This window comes from Macrobrachium nipponense, chromosome 12 (genome assembly GCF_015104395.2).
Source record: "Macrobrachium nipponense isolate FS-2020 chromosome 12, ASM1510439v2, whole genome shotgun sequence".
NCBI lineage: Eukaryota > Metazoa > Arthropoda > Malacostraca > Decapoda > Palaemonidae > Macrobrachium > Macrobrachium nipponense.
The window spans coordinates 72,921,467-72,928,024 of record NC_087205.1 but is presented as its reverse complement, the minus strand read 5'-3'; the positions used below and the strand labels follow the sequence as shown (position 1 = coordinate 72,928,024).

Sequence of the window (6,558 nt, the reverse complement as noted above, 5' to 3'; positions counted from 1 at the left end):
CTTTTAAAGTGTTAAAGTGTTTACAAGACTAGGTATGATTTACTTTAGGCACAGGATATTGGTACGGCAGCCGTATCCCGATCGCGGTAGATATTGGTACGGCAGTGAATTGTGCATGCGTCAATTTCAGACTTCCTGCCTTACAAATAGCATAGTGTGGTGGGGGTAAGGCAGATTCTGTTAGTGATGCCGTATTGTGCTCTTGACTTGCTGTAGGTACAGCAATTAGCTAGCTGTATCCGTTTACCAGTTTGCTAATCCTTCTGTATATAAGACCAGAATTCCGCTTTTCGAACATCTGTTCCCACTTTTTTTTAGTTAGCAAAATGTCCTCCACCCCCGCCTGTTATTGCTTTTGTGAGTTTTGTCCCGCGTTTTTGTGCTACTAAAACAAAACTATCCCAATTTTGATGGAATAGTGCTGAAATTTTGTTAAATTTTGCCATTTCCCTAGCTGGTAACTTCTATCGTTTTCTCCATCAGCTGCAATTACTTACGATTGATTTGGCCGTTTACCAGAGGAGCGACTTTGGTAGTTTTCCTTACCACCAGGAATACAGCAGAGCACGATTTCTGTGTATTTCAAATCCTCTTGTAATCTCTTCGGAGTTCTTTTCAGGGCCGATTCGATTGTTCTTGACCTACGTATATACAATTTGGTATTTCTGTAGAAGCATCCTGCGTCGTTCGTTCCCGCGAATACGAAAGCCACCAGGAATTGGGGCGTCAAATGTATTTCACCGTGTTTAGTACGAGCCCCGGGGGGTTAATTACAGTCGTCCGAATAAATATTAGTACTTGAAATTCTTTTTTATGAGGTAAAACCACAGAAAAACCGCAACTGCCATAGTCTAGGCCGCCGAGGAATGGTAATATAGATATTACCCACAATTTTTTGAAAGTTTGAGTCCTCATATATGTCTATTGCTTCTTTCAGCTCGTTAAAGCCTGAAAACATTTGTTTTTCGGCGAAAACTAATGTATTACACCGCGGTTCATGGGGTTCCGTTGCCATTTTTCTTGTTGTCACTGAGGCGGTAAACAAGGGTTCACGCATGCGCAATTCACTGCCGTACCAATATCTACAGCAATCGGGGTACGGCTGCCGTACCAATGTCCAGTTCGTTTACTTTAACAATAAGTTCTCAAACCTCCAGAACGCTTAAGGTAGTATACTATTCTTCCATTTTAACCATATCGTTTTTACCCAAAAGGATATTTTAAGTTCGTATGTACTAGTTAGACTACGTAGCCTATAGTTTTAAACGTAAACTTGACAGATCATGTTAAGATTAGTGAACCCACTATTTTTAAAAACAATATTATACCACTTTGATTTATATATATATATTATTTACATATAGGCTATCTACATACATATTATATATATTTTATATATATATATATATATATATATATATATATATATACACACACATATATCCTATATAATATCTCACCCTATGGTAGGGGTGTAAGAATACTATCACAGTAGGTTCTGCGTGTAGTAAGACAACTAAAAGGACAGCTGCTGCCTTGCAGTCAAACTTTTTTAGTAAAAGGCTAGGCCCACCACCAATAACTGTGGAAACTGCTGCCTTGCTGTCTTACTGTTTAGTAAAAGGCTAGGCCCACTGCCAATAACTGTGGAAACTGCTGCCTTGCAGGTGGACTTTTTAGTCAAAGGTTATCCTCATGGCCAATAACTGTGGATGATGTGCAGCAAGGGCATGCTGTTGTAAAAGCCCCTTTGCCAAATAATAAACCATGCCTAATATTGTAAGGAAAGGCCTATCAGGCAACCGACCCATTATTGTAGGGGGTAGTTTACAGTTTAGTTGGCCAGGCTGCGCAACACCTTTTGCCCGGCCCATAATCCCTCTGCCACTGTAAGTAGCTAGTTCCGTGACCCGACACTGCCCGACCATGCCCCGACCCTGTCAGCGATAGGTTAGAGTAGGTTAGGTTAGGTCTGGACAAAACATACACACTAGCTTTGTAAAGTTTTACCACTTGTTTGTATTCGTCTGCCGCAGCCAGTTTTCTAGCAGATGATAGTCTTGGCCAACTAAACTGTAGGCGCTCTGTGGGGATAATGGTGGGAAAGAAGAAATTATTAATCAAAGTGGTATAATATTTTCCTACAAAATAGTGGGTTCACTAATCAAGACACAATCTAACTTGGCTAGCCAGCTAGTCTACCAGGGTTGATCATTTAATAATCAAGGATAGCCTACTGTATCCTAATCTTAGCTTAGCAAAGGTAGCCTAACTTGCCATAACCTTCAGGAATTCTGGCTTTTCTATCTGTCCTTTACCACAGACTATGAAATACAGCTCAAGTCTTGGCTAGCTATGAAATTCTTAAGTTATTCTTGCAGGCTGCCTAAATGTAGACTGCACAATGTAAATAAGTACTACTATGCTGAGTTACAGGTCAGTGTAACGGTGCTGTGTTACAAGTAACCAAGGGTAACTTGCTATAGCCTACCCTTAGCCTAACAAAGTAGTCTTACTGGGCTTAAGCTTTAGGAATGCTGATTTTTCTATCTACCTTACAGGCTAGCCTAACTTAGAATGTACATCGCAGCTGAAAATGTAGAAGTACATGTCAGTGTGACTGACATATTACATAGCTTTTCATAAGCACCTCCTGGTAATAATTACACTTGAAGCTGTACAGTTAGCTTCTATGTCCATTTAAATGCTTTGTTCTAGTTCTGTACAGTACAATGTACTCATCTCTAAATACGACCGTATGAATATGAACTAATACAGATTATAATCACGTGTATTCTGTAATTAGATAGTTTATCTTAGGGTAAAATACCGAATGGCCATTTTGTGGCCACCTCTACTATAGTGCGACTACCTTTCCGAAAATCGGAAATTGTGGCCTTAATTTGTGACTTGGAAGAAAAAACTTACTTCGAGAGGAAAGGAGAGGTCTTGAGGTGTTGCTTCGACGGACGCTGGCTCTTGACTAATGTCTATCCTGGGTTACAGGACGGGGTAAAGTACTTTTTTGGGAAAGTGGTCTTGCCACAGTAGAGGCCACCCATTCTGTATTCTACCCTGTAAGAGCTGTGAGTAGCTAAGGTTCAAATATGCCTTTAAAATATTTGTTGGTCAGGGTATGAAGCCTGTTGTTAATAATATGTGATATGAGGTTCAAGGCTGATTTTTGTCAATTTTGTTTTTAAGATTTCATGACAAGAACAATAAGCAGGACTACTACCTTACTTTGGTTAGAAATGCAGTAGGGATAAAGAGCCAATGATGGATCATGCATATGCAACAAGCATTTTCTGCCAAAGTACATTTTCAAATCTTTGGGTATGCATGAGCTTAAGTTTCAGCAATGGACTATGAAGTCCAGAATGTGTTAAGAGGCAATAATTAGGCTACCAAAGCAGATATAGTCTAATAAGCAACCAGAAGGGGCAAGCCGGCCTATACAAGCTACAATATTAATTGTGTCCCTATTGACAGTATTGGGTACAGTAAATTTTAAAATTCTTATAAAAAAAAATGATTGCACAGGCAGTTGAATATTATCCGTTAGGTATCAGGCTATTAAACCTAGGCTATTAATAATATGCTTATGGATGAAGCTTATAAGGATGACAGCGTTGGAGGTAACCATTATTTTAGCATACTATTGTCAAATTTTAATGCCTGTCAGGTTTGACCCTTGAATTAAAAGGTTTAAGGATGATAGTAATGTAATTCTGCTTTCTAGAGAATAACAAAAACTGTTAAGTTTATTGGTTGAAGGAAGGAAGGGCCTATAATGTCCACAAAGTTGGGAAACACAACTTTGTTGCTTAAGTGTATAAAAACTACAGTGGACATAATTAATAATTTTATTTTTTCATATAGTACACATTATCATTGACAAATGCTGCAGAGATCATTTACCAATATTTAAAAACTGCTGAGAAAATAGGCTGTCAATGCAGCATGATCATAATGTACCATTACCATATATTTGCAAAACATTATGGCTTAACTAGAGAAAAAATATGCCAGCAAAAGTAAATATTTTTATTTCTGCATACAGGATACATAATGTGTTTAGTAAATGGTGCCTAAATCATATGACATTCTTGAAGGACAGCTGAGAAATTAGTTGCATCATTGTTTACATAATAATCAACACATAACAATGGTGCCAGGCAGTGCACGTCACATATTGTTTGGGTATCATTGGCTGTCCAATCTCTCTCTCTTTATCTATGGTAGTATCATCCAAAGTATATAGGTTTCAGAACAATAAAGGTGGGTGTACACTATGCTATTTCTCATTTGGTTTACTGCTTTGGCGAGATCTCACATGAGAATCTGCACCATGTGGACAGTTCTAGCCTACAAGTTTAAACCCGAATATCGAATCTAGCGAATGCCAATCTCCTCTCCCTTTTTGTTGAATCCGCACTGCAGTGTCACATATCCTTGCATTCTTTATTTATACCCAAGGTTTAAGGTGGAACTTCTTCCAAAAATTTTAAGTTCTTTTGAACTCAAAAGTAACTCAAGAGTTAAGTTTATATGCTAAAAATAAGCTGTATACATTTCCTTTCTCGACAATATATGTATGGCAACATATCAACAGACTTATTACCTTGTTAGTAAGAGGTTTCATTATTAAAAACAGACTTCTTGGTATGCCTGATCTCAAGCTTCTAACGGGTACATTGGGAAGCTTTTCTTTATAACTGTGGCATATGCATTATCCCATTCTTCCTTAGACTGTTTACTACGTCTGGTAATTCTGTATAGACAACTTTGCATTCATTAGCATCCAGTGTGTGTGTTGAAATAATAGTGCTTGTGTACTTATTTGCATGTGTGTGGTATGTGCTAATTTAGACTTGCTGGTGATCGGGAACCTAGTGTTGCAGTTTTTAAATAAAGTCATATAAAGTTCTGGATTAAAGAATAGCAAGTTTACTTTCATGAAATTTGAAATTTCAAAGCATGTAACCTTTCCATTTATTACCAAAATAGAAGCATGTCTGTTGTAAGTTGCCTAGCACACATTAATGAAGAGTATTTTGTAAGGTACTGACTCATATAAATTTCCAAGGTTATTGCACTGAAAAGATAAGCTTTCTATCTTATAAAGCAGTTGTTCTCAACCTTTTTTTGCCCATGCACCCCTTTCACCACATGTCAGAATGTCAGTCCCCTCTCCCTCCCCCTCTCTTTTCCAAAACTGTCTGCCTCATAAGGTGCATTCCAAATTATATGCAACAAAATACTAACACAGACACACAAGCTAGGAGAGAGAGCCCAGCATGACATCTTAGTCGTGCCGACTGATGCACACTGCATTTTGTGTGGTTCTAGAGCCAGTTTGAGCCTGCCAATTGGTGATCACAATTTCTCCTTTGCAACAGAAATTCCCCACTGGTTGAAAACCACTGTTATGGAGTCAAATCTGGTTATAAAATGAAAGGTGATTGAATGAAATGTTGTCATAGGTTTTTATATTAACATATATTTCTTTTCATTTGCAGACATTGAAACCCGCTGATACGAATAGAATTTGTAGTTCAATAACTACAATTGGTACTACGCTCAAAATCTGCATGAGTATTAATACCCATTTCCAAACACGGTCACATAAACAACTGTTTATTGTCAGGTAAGCCCCAACTCATTGGCAATAAGCGGTAGCCTCAAAAATTTAAATTGAACAATTTGAAAAAAAACTCAGTTTACCTGATACATTCATGCATAAGATTTTCTATAAAATGAACCCTCTTCTTATCCAATATACAGCAAAAACTAATTATTTTTTCATCCCATGATGTCACCAGCGTTAATTAAAGTTTGTAAAAAATAAAATTACTTGTTGGGAGTAGGCATGCAACAAAATTTAGGTGTGTAATTATTGTACCGGTACGTATTTGCTAAAGATTAGGTGGAGAATTAAGGTTTTTTTTTTTCTTTTTTTTTCTTTCGCTCCAAGTATTTTATGTTACTAGCAGAAACCTACTCTAACACACGCAAGTACACACATATGCACACTGTCACTCACATGAGCACTCGCACACACATTGTTTGTGCCATTATTTGATACAACTGAGATGATAGGGTAGACTTCAAACATGTACCCCCTTTCCCTCCCCTTTGTAACTCAAGTGGTAACCGCTTGACAAATCTAGATAAAATTTTGCAATGGCCATAATTTGACCCAACTTGGGTAATAGGGTAGGTTTCAAACCTTGACCCCCTTCCACTTACCCCATTCCCTTTCCCCATCTCCCACTTATGTGGTAACCACTTGACTGACCAAGAAAAAATTTGGAATATGGTTATCATTTGACCCAACTTAGGTAATAGGGTAGATTTCAAACCTGTCCCCCCCCTTACTCTTCCCCTTACATCTTCCCCTTATAACATAATTTATGTGGTTAATCCTTGACTGATCTAGACAAAATTTGGCATGTCTCTATTTTACTTAGTTTTGGTAAAAGGGTATGTTTCAAACAGGTATACCCCCTTTCCCCATCCCCCTTACATTTGTAACTTATGTGGTAAGTGCTTGAC

At 37.9% G+C, this 6,558-nt stretch overlaps 1 long non-coding RNA gene across 1 annotated transcript in view; it reads left to right on the top strand.

Moving 5' to 3' along the window:
- The window catches only part of LOC135225022 (uncharacterized), a 127,630-nt gene that overhangs the window by 1,987 nt on the left and 119,085 nt on the right, over positions 1–6,558 (top strand). Inside the window, exon 2 of the long non-coding RNA XR_010316877.1 lies at positions 5,523–5,650. This is a non-coding gene — a long non-coding RNA (uncharacterized LOC135225022). The remainder of the gene's footprint in view (positions 1–5,522; positions 5,651–6,558) is intronic.